The sequence below is a fragment of the Brienomyrus brachyistius genome, unplaced genomic scaffold (genome assembly GCF_023856365.1).
Source record: "Brienomyrus brachyistius isolate T26 unplaced genomic scaffold, BBRACH_0.4 scaffold87, whole genome shotgun sequence".
Taxonomy (NCBI): domain Eukaryota; kingdom Metazoa; phylum Chordata; class Actinopteri; order Osteoglossiformes; family Mormyridae; genus Brienomyrus; species Brienomyrus brachyistius.
In genome coordinates this window covers 741,864-752,746 of record NW_026042362.1, presented here as the reverse complement: position 1 = coordinate 752,746, position 10,883 = coordinate 741,864, and the positions used below count along the sequence as shown (strand labels likewise).

At 38.4% G+C, this 10,883-nt stretch overlaps 2 long non-coding RNA genes across 2 annotated transcripts; both read right to left on the bottom strand.

Annotated features, from left to right (window-relative positions):
• Positions 1 to 7,132: 7,132 nt before the first annotated feature.
• On the bottom strand, positions 7,133 to 7,654 carry LOC125727148 (uncharacterized). The gene is made up of 3 exons (XR_007388571.1): positions 7,564 to 7,654; positions 7,362 to 7,467; positions 7,133 to 7,231 (listed from the first exon to the last, which is right to left on the bottom strand). It is a non-coding gene; the product is annotated as an uncharacterized LOC125727148 (long non-coding RNA).
• Positions 7,655 to 8,394: 740 nt separating this feature from the next.
• LOC125727147 (uncharacterized) lies at positions 8,395 to 10,057 on the bottom strand. Its single transcript, XR_007388570.1, has 3 exons — positions 10,002 to 10,057; positions 9,652 to 9,815; positions 8,395 to 8,513 (listed from the first exon to the last, which is right to left on the bottom strand). It is a non-coding gene; the product is annotated as an uncharacterized LOC125727147 (long non-coding RNA).
• Positions 10,058 to 10,883: the final 826 nt, after the last annotated feature.

Below are 10,883 nucleotides of genomic sequence, written 5' to 3'. Positions count from 1 at the left end.
GATGATTTGGACGTCGATAGAATATTACCATAATCATTTAGAAAATACAGTAATGTATACATAAGTGATCCACATACAAATTCGCAACAATTAATAATTAAAGTAAAATATGGTTAACTAGAGTTCATTACAGTGCTATAAAGTGCAGTGTCTGTATTGGTCACCTAACGCCTGCCCGCGCGTTTTAAAAAAGCGGCCGTTAAAACGCAGATATAAATTTTTATTGCAATTTTTGGCTACAGTTGTTAACGCGAATACCTGTTCCAAGAGCTACACTTCAGCCTTAATAATTTATTGTATATAATAATCTTAATCCATATATCCCAAAATAACGGTATATTGTTGGTTAATAGTTTAGTTGTAGATTTTCTAACGTTTCGAGGCCGATAGAATACTTTTGCCTCGACACCAGGCCAGGGTTCCCAGCCTAGTCCTTAATATTACGTTTCTCATTCTATTAAGGTGACAAATCCGAGATACATCGAAAACTGTGATATTTGGATATACGGTTATCATGACGTGATTTTTTCATAATGTTGGAGCCCTACATAGATGTGGCCAGTGCAATTAACATCACACAGACAAACACAAATAATGTGGGGTTCTTTATTTGCTAGCTGCCCAAAAGAAAATAGAAAGGCAACTGAGCGGAGTTTTCCCGTTCTTTCCTTTATAAGTTTTTACCGTGCGGTACAATGTCTACAACACACGGGTGCAGATCAGCTTTCCCCAGCAGCAAATACTCTAAATAAAATAAATCTAACTTTTTGTTTTTTACCGTGTGTAAAATACGGCAGTGGACTAACTGCACAAGGAAATGCAAAAATATATACAACCGTTGGTTGTGAATACTAAGTCATACAGTCATTTAACACAAAAATGAACAATAGTGCTCTTTTAAACTCACATTTCAGTATCTCTCCACGTACGGTCCGCTCCCTTCAGAATGGCTTACACGAAAGCCCCAGGCTATTCATACCCCGTTCATGGATGACATATACGCAACGAAACAAAAAACTACGCATTAATGTAAATTAATAAAACATTTACATTGCATTGCATTGCGCTTTACTAATACACAAATGCAAACCCGACTATCACTAATCCCCTCTAAGACACATAAAACATTACTTTAAACATTACATTTAGATAGAGGGAAAAGTACATTTATTCTGCGCGGATCACTCCGGCCTCGTTCCCCACGTGCTCCATGGCCATGCTTTCTCCAAAAAGAGCGGGGCAGGGGAATAACAAAAACACGACCTCCGGGGCGGTTCCCAACCCGGGCAAGACTACCACCTTAAAGGGAGAGAGTACACCTTTTACAAAACCAAAACAAAGTCTGTCCCCTCCCAGTGGCAACACACAAAACAAAACTACTTTCCCACCCGGTTACATATATACAGGGTGGCGCATAAGCAATGTACTAGCCCCGATAAATCACACTTAGTTGTAATCGAACGTACATGTTTTTGTACTCGCCGGTAGTTGTGAGTATACTCGCCTCAGGTACGTGGGCCACGGCAATTATTTCAGTTATATCGTATGATAAATTCATATTGACATGTTGAAATAAAATACTTACCGCTCCAGTCTTGCGACTAAGATAGAATGAGAGCAAACTGTAGTTTCAGGACGCCTTGGCGGACTTTACAGCCAATCAGGATACTGGAAAATTAAGCTTATGACCAATGTCCCTGCGCTCAGTTTCATTCAAGGGTACTTAAGCGCACCGGGAAAACGGCGCTAAAACTGCAAACCGTCTGTCACGATCGCGTTCGCGGGAAGCGGCGATCGTGCGGGCAGGCGTGGAATGAGCAGGCAGACAGGCAAATACGGGGAAAAACTAGGGGTAGGGACTTGGAAATCCTGCTTTGGTCGCTCACTCTAATATTCCGTGTGATTACGTCATCATTTTTTCAGCGGTGGCTACGAGGTGGGTGCGAATATGCGGTTTTCGCGGCTAGCTCTGCATTCAACTTATGAGATATCCGCCGTTTTGAATAATTTATTTATCCTTGATTTTCTTATTTTTTACCGGATCAAAATCGGTTCCGTATTCGCGGAGCTACAACAATTTGAAAACAAGGTAACTTTCACGCACTAAATAAAAATCGAAAGAATCGTGGGGCATCGATTATTTGTACACAGGCATATTTATTGCACCCTAAATGTGAAAACTGCCAACTATGACGACGATTGATGCATGCCCACACTATACAATCGTGTGCCCACTTCTGGATGATTGAAGATTGAAGGGATTTTATGTGCTGTACGGAGGATGGATCAATGTCACGTGACCACCGATCTGGCTCCTGATTGGTTGGACATCATGCCAGTTAATGTAGATACCCCCAAGTAAATTTTCATTTCAACATTCAACAACAAAAATCACTAAGATTGGTTAGATATTGGCAAAGTTCTGGTTGTTTAAGTGCACCATACCCTATTTACAAGTTCTTACATTTATTGAATGAGGCGCAGGCTGCCCTCCGCCTATGCAGAGCGAAGTTGTTCTAAGTAGTCACAGTTTTTTCTGCAGCTCTAATTGTAATTACATTAGAACAAAAATCCCATTTCAGGCATATTAAATCTTCAATATCTCTGGTTCTATTAAAGATATATTGACAAATGAGGTATCATTTTTTATGGTTTTTTCATCTCTTTCCAGTAAAATATGTGTGAAGTTAATCAAGACAATTTGGTGAAAAATTTCCAAGTCCCTACTAGGGGTTTAATCAAGGGACTGGGAAAGGGAACCATAGGACGCCAACTAACATCAATGACAGACAAAGGCAGCAGGCAAGACGTGGACTTAAAAAGACAGGACTGGTTGAAAATAATCAGACACAGCTGGGCACGATCGGGAAAGCACACGTGGATAATTAGGGAGGCGTGGCACACACGAGGAGCGGACGAGCTGGGCGTGACACCGGCAACAGACATATTTAAATCTATATATAATTTTCAAATGTGTTTCTGCCCATTTATCGTTTACCTATCGTTTAACTTGCCCCAGTTTTTTTACATTGCAGTTTGAATATATATTTAAATATATGAATATTTCGTTTATATGTTCCTGAAAGAATGGAAAATTAAGCATATATGAAGACAAATTGACAATGTGTAAAAAAAATCATGTAGATAAAATAGTTATTGTAATATTTTTACAGCGCTAAACAGTACAATTAAATTAGAGAAAACCGTCCACCTGTGAGTCAAGAACTGGCATTGTTTTCCCCCCTTGTAAAAAATATTCAGGGGAGTTAGGTCAAGAAAAAAATAGCAATGGTATTAAGAGGAAACACAAATACGCTGGATTTAAAGGAACCTATAAAGAATGGGAAGTCTGATACATATTTCACGTAGGCAGATGCCGGGGCATGTATAAAACTGATTGCCAACTGCTGAGAAAAGAGTAAATGTAGGAAAATTAGATTCGTTGAGCGCCTCAAACCGACTCCGGCCCACATGAAGTCGCGCGTGTCAGCCAGAATCGGCTGTCGGGCTCGGCACTGTCCAGGTGTTGTGCCGAATTCTGCACCCCTGCCGTGAAATTGCAACCCCTGTCGGGAGCGCGCACCGCTCTTTTCTTCCATTCGAAGTGGGAAAATACGTAGTTCCGTCATTCTAAATCCATCCATTTTCCATACCGCTTATCCTATTGGGTCGCAGGGGGTCCGGAGCCTATCCCGGAAGCAATGGGCACGAGGCTGGGAACAACCCAGGATGGGGGGCCAGCCCATCACAGGGCACACTCACACACCATGCACTCACACATACACACCTATGGACAATTTAGCGACTCCAATTAGCCTCAGCATGTTTTTTGGACTGTGGGGGGAAACCGGAGTACCCGGAGGAAACCCCACGATGACATGGGGAGAACATGCAAACTCCACACACGTGTGACCCAGGCGGAGACTTGAACCCGGGTCCCAGAGGTGTGAGGCAACAGTGCTAACCACTGCACCACCATGCCGCCCCCGTCATTCTAAATATGCAACAGAAATATTAAATTGCACATTTAGAAGACCACTGTCCCACTTCACGAAGGCTACATTTAACCCATATAAAACTGATAAACCGTGACATGTAAACAATGAGCTCCGAACGAGAACGTAGGTGATTTATTTTTCTCGTCATCAGTTTACTAGTTTGAGAACAAGGAAGTCCTTCGCTTTAAGAATCAAAGCAAATTACACAATATTATTCCCTATACATATCTAGTAATTATCTTTTTCCACAATGAAGAGAGTGTTCTGGTACAGTGATCCGAAATACCTAAACAAAAAATATATTTATCTTTATGACGGCTAACCTGGCAGGGAATTCATTTTCATTCTCCCATTTGATTCTATCACAAAATGCTGCTAGCAAGCGACATATTTAAAGAAATAGATAATAATTACTTAATTTCATGAATGCCATATCACGTGCAGGGTGGGGGGATGGGCATTTTACGGCAGCTTACTTGTTTCGTATTTAAGAAACTGGCTCAGTACCTGTGTTATTAGTACCTTACAAAGTTCGCTCTGTTTATTGATCTTGTTCTATTGTGCATGTTTATGAAAAGCATATTAGGAGGAGGTGAACTGACAGGAACATGCAGGGGTGGAAGGGGGTGTGTCCATTAGCATAAGGGTATGCACCCTTTTCAAATCTATCTGCTAAGATAACAACTTTAGGGGACCTGCCATGAATTTCACCCCCTTTGAATTCTTGAAGCATTTTGGGATATAATCACCAGAAACAGAGATACAGGGGGGTGCCATTCACGGCAGGGCACCTGCCGGGAATTGCACCCCCTTTGAATTCTGGCTCTGTAGGTCCTACATAAATGAAATTTGCTCAGGTAGTATACTTTGCCACATAGAGTGTACTGTCCAAAGCATTTTGGGATATAATCACCAGAAATAGAGATACGGGGGGTGCCATTCACGGCAGGGCACCTGCTGGGAATTGCACCTACTTTGAATTCTGAAGGAAAATGGACATCAAATTTTAAATTACTTAGGTTCCCCTGAATCATGATGTTTTATGGAGTGACCCAGAGTTAGACAGATACAGAGGGCTCCTTTATGTCAGGATCCCTTTTTCAAGTAATGTAAATATCAGTTGCTAAACTTGTGTCATGACCTGCACGTCCAGTCCTCGTGTGTGCCACGCCCCCTGATCATCCACGTGTGCTTCCCTGATTGTGCCCCCCTTGTTTCCTCTTCTTTTTGGCTTGTCTTATGTATTTCAGTCTGCGTTCAAATCAGTTTCCCGAGATCCGTCATTGATGTTTGTTGCTGTCTCCCCGATCCTTTTCGTCCCCCCCTTCATAATTCTGCCTATCTAGATTCCTGGCTCCTGGAGTTGCTTCCTCGCCCCCCATCCACGCACGGAATGTAACAACTTGCCATGTATGTTTTGGTACCAAGTTTGCATCATGATTTGTAGTTAAAATTACAGTTTGAAGGCCAATGATCTTGAATGCCAAAAAATGAATATGTTGTCTCATGGCAACACATGTAATGCACTGTACTTACACAGATTATGAAACAGACCTTGCTGATGTCAAGTGGGCATGAAATGGGATATAATGTAGGAACTTAACTTAATGTTCTAGTTGTAATTATTCATTTCAACATTAAAGTTTTCCTATAGATATCTGAGATTCAATAGGCAAATTATTTGTGAAGGCATAGAAACTTTAATAACTTTAATAATACAATTAACAATTCGAACAATGACTACAAACTAAAGGCTTAACATCAAAAACGAACTTATTATTATGGATAATAATAATATTAGAAAACAAACAAGTAAGGCAATATGATTCAAATAAAAGCAATAAGCAAATAAATAAGCAAAATTAGTCACATTGTCAAATAAATAAATAAATAATCCTACATGAAACACAAAACTAATAAACTGACAATTCCTTATGTGCATGCTGGACAAATATAGTCCTGATCAACAGGAGGATTCTGCACGCAGTCATGGTGGTACCATCTGCTGCAAACATCACAGCAGATCTACAGGGAAGGGAGAGTGTTTCCAGTGTAGTATAGTTTACACTTTTCACATTTAATATTCATAGCAATTAATGTAATCATAATAGGAAATTCAGGGAAGATTGCTGTCTACATATAATAGCAGTTGATGTCCTAAAACATCAGTATATAGAAAAATCAGATGAGCAGAATAAGGATGACAGGCCGTTGATATAACTGCTCAACTTAATGGCTGTTAACATTTTGTAAACACCAATACTAGCTGGTTCACTATCTGCCCTCATATCCTCACTGACTATCTGACAGGTAAATACTCTCTCAGTGACTCCTGTTGGAGTCAGTGTCCAGTGTTTCATCAAATTACTTGTACAGGTTACAGCTGGAAACTCACTTGCACTCACTTGAGAAATAGTGAATTTCTTATCTGTGTTATCTAGCAAAACACCCTTTTCATCCAAACAGCAGCCTGACTGATTAAGTTAAATCCATTTGCCTGTACATTTTTGACTGAAAGACAAAGTTTCTCTCCAAAAGGGAAAAAAAACAATAAAAATAAATGATTCAGCAAATCTAGGAGGAAGGAGCACAGTGAGATGCTTTATAAATGCCCAGATCCACTCAGTATTGCTTATGGTTTAAAAAGGCAGCCACCAACTTGATAAATGTATACACCATTACACAAAACAGAAGCAGAAATTTGCTAATAATAATGACAAACACTAGACACGTACGTCAAGTTAGCATTCTGCTCCTAGAGCTAGAACCAGCAGCTACTATGACCCCTGAATACTCAATCCACACCCATGAAAAGAAAAGCAATACCTTTTGTTTTACTATATTATTATCAAAGAAATGAATCTTATAAGTACGGTTATCACTAATGTATTGCAATATTGTAGAAATTACCCATAGTTTGCCAGACTCCTTCAACCCACAAAAATGGCAGAGGTTGCTGAGACCGTCTGTAAAGAAAGCAAACACTTCAGTTTAGTAAATACATCAATAACATATACAAACAAATGTGGTGTAAGGTTAAACATCCTGTACATAACAGGTACGGGGTTTTATACTGTCCTTTTAATAAGGAACACAGTTCAGAAGAAGAGTCACGCTGATCACGTACCAGATTCTCGGATGAGAGTCATGGCAATAACCAGCCTCAGCTTCTCAGCTGCCTTTTGGTCAGTACTAATATTAATATCCTCCCCTTTCAAAATGCTCTCAGCAAACTGAAAAAGATTTTATTCAAATCAGACTTTCAGGACAAGATCTAGTGTTTTAGTACAAACACTTAAGTACTCCAACGTCAAGTACCATTTCGGTACAAAGTGCCCATGGAAACAACTATTCAATACTTACTTTCAAAGCCAAGACTCCACAGGATGTGCTGCCTTTCTGAAGTTTGTGAGGGAGGGTACTGCAGGTCCACCTAGGAAGACTGCAGCCTTTGCTGAGCAGGAATGCCCTTGAACAGCAAATTTAGATCAGTCGATTTTATCATATGTTATTACATGAATAATAATAATTATTATTATGGAGAAAATGTTACAGCAGAAAGTACCTTGTCGATTCTAAGCATTTCCTCATTTTAACTGGAGACTCTCCCAAAGGATCCAAATAAAGGGGCCGTTTCTCATGGGGGTACATGACCTGCGTAAGAAACACCAAGAATGCTGCTTTACTTTATACCTAAGTAACACTTTCAACCCAAACAAGTTTTATTAAGTTATATATGTACTAAAGACATGTAACAGTGACTCAGTGAACAGTGAATTTTGAAGGCAATCACATCAGGAAGATTCTGATGGTATCAAGCAATCCTTGAGCATTTGAAAGAGTTTTGGTAAAACGTATAATGCCCAGGTGAAGGGAGAGAAAGCAAAGGCTACAGAATGCACCATCCTCTACAGAATGCACCGTCCTCTACAGAATGCACCGTCCTCTACAGAATGCACCGTCCTCTACAGAATGCACCGTCCTCTACAGAATGCACCGTCCTCTACAGAATGCACCATCCTCTACAGAATGTACCATCCTTTACAGAATGCACCGTCCTCTACAGAATGTACCATCCTCTACAGAATTTCAGAAGCACATATTCCTACTGCTATAAACATCTCATCTCCATTTTCCAACGTTTTAGAAGAGAGTTTAACAGTTGAATGACGTTTATCTGAGGTTTAAACAGTATCTAAAACCTTTGATGGGTCATGAGCAACTCACTGTTAACATCCAGTGTTGATTGTCATTTACGATACGTACAATTATATTAAAATCCATGGGACTGATCTGAAAAACGTATAAACAAAGTACTTAACATTAGAAAATTTGAATAGTAAAAATGTACCTACAATACAATAAATTGTACACAGCAATCCAACTACAAACCTTTAGCCGTGATCCTTTACCCATCCAGATGTTACTCATTGTATAGCTGTCAATCAAAGTGGCACAGCCTGCATTTCTGCTGTTGTACTTTCTCACCAAAACTGTTAAATAACCATTGATGACCTGTGAAATATTAAAGTCACAATATTAAACTTTGTGTTCGATACACCCCATCTCTATAAAGCAATTCTATACATTTAAAGCAAATATTTACCGGTACATATGAAAACCATAACAATTCAGTCAATCTACATCAAATTTTTTGTTGTCTATTTACATTATTTGGAGTTTTCATTTTTGAGAAGTGATATTTAAATAACTTTATTAGTGATGAGAATTACAGCATATATGTCATTTATGAAAGGTCAATTATTTTCAGGTTCATGGTCATATTAGAAATGACATTTGAAATATTAGATATAATGTCCAAATTGTGCTCATTTTTAACCTGTCGGTTTATTATTAGTAATGTAAAATATAATTTTTATGCTTCTAACTTCATTTTCTGTTTAAGTTGTTTAGGCATCACCTTCAAGTAGAGAGAATAAGGAGACAGATAAAGAACAAAAAAATAGTTCCAAATGTATCACTACCAATGCTGGTTAGTGCGGAAATGTTCCCTCTGCCCTCTTATGCTGCATAATTAGTAAAAATACTTCTTATATGAGTCAGGGGTGGAGAACTCTGGTCCTTGAGTGCAGCCCATTTTGCTGATTTCCCAGCTCTGATACGTCTAATAAATGAGGTAAGTAACTGGTGAGTCGAATCAGGTGTGTCTGAGCAAAGAAGCCTCCAATGTAAGTAGGAATCTGGCCTCCAGGCTTTTCAGGAGTTGACCACCCCTGACATAAAAACTAATTATATTACTTATGGCAGTAATGCAGTATTTGTATGGGAACCAAATGAAGTCTAACTTTTTCACAGAATTATATGAACTAGTATTCAGAGTGCAGGTATTTTGCAGAAAAAAAAAAATATATTTATAATATGCCCACCATAAATAGGCAGTCGAGAAAAAAAAAAGTGTATGTTATGAAAATACTTTCAAGATATATATATATATATATATATATATATATATATATATATATATATATATATATATATATATATATATATATATATGGGATCTTTCAATTGCATCATTTTGACTGTGATACACTAGACCTATTCAGGAACAATAGAAAAATAAAACAACTGAGCTATGTGACAAATAATTAATTATAATTAATTGAAAATGTATTAACATTTACAGCCTAACCTGGTATTGTTCTGGCACCTCAGAAGGGTAGCGGGCCTCCAAACATGAGGAAGTACGGTGAAAATTTAGTTGTGGTTTGTTTTTTTGTGCACAATCCAAACATAATTGCATCCAGATATACGTCCCACGTATCTGGTCTCTCACCCACTAATTTGCTTAGAGTTCTGAAAAAGTATTTGGCAAAACCAGAAAGAGTATTTGTTAAATCAAAAGCAAAAAATATCAGCTAATGTTTGAAACCAATGCTTCCTGAAAATATTTTGGAATACCTTAATAATGACAATTCATGTTACTCATAAACAACACTTGAAGTCACGAAGGTAAAAACTAGTAAGATGCATTTTCCCAACCTTTGGATAGTCCCATTCATCCGCTTCACCAAGCCATTGGTTTGCGGATGATAAGGAGAGCATAAACTTCGTTCACTTGAAAGTTTTGTGCAGACTCACTTGTTGATCTGTTAATAAAGATTAACATGTAATAAAGCTAAAAAAGTGTACAGACAGTATAATAAGGAATATGTTTGCAATTTAAGTATCATATTCTCTGTCCATTAAAGTCACTTATTTGATCAATCCAATTTACCGCATTGACGAATTCCCTTCCTTGGTCAGTCAGAATTCTTTTCGGAGCCCCAAACTAAACGATAAACGAATTTCAAAATGCATGTGGTGACTTCCTCTGCACATTTGCATTTTAGCAGGTAGGCTTGTGACCACTTGGTAAAATAATCCACAAGGACACATATATATTTATGGTCCTGTTTTGTTGTCACCAATTGCCCTATCAGGTCCATCCCAACCAGCTCAAATGGTTCCGTGACCTTAAAAAGAAGAGTAAAATTATATAACAAATAACGGAATGCGATTATTGTCTGTGGTGGTGGAATGCTTGGTTATGTTCACAAATGTCAGTAGTTAAACACTGGCTGTATCCTAACTTTACCATCATGTTGATCCTTGTGCTACAGGGAGTCAATTTAGAAATGAATCTGCTGAATTATGCAAATGTAAATGCCTGTGCATTTGCTCACTGGGTGCCAGTAAAATCAGATGGAAATTTAATGTCATATTTGATGACGTGAGGCTCTCAGATTAGAGTTCATATTTCTCTGACACATCTAGTGTTGCATTCAGAACATTCAGAAAAGCTAAACTAAACTAAAAAGGTAAACATTTGGCTTATCCAAATGAATGGAATATATCATAGTATACATACAGTATATTTCATTA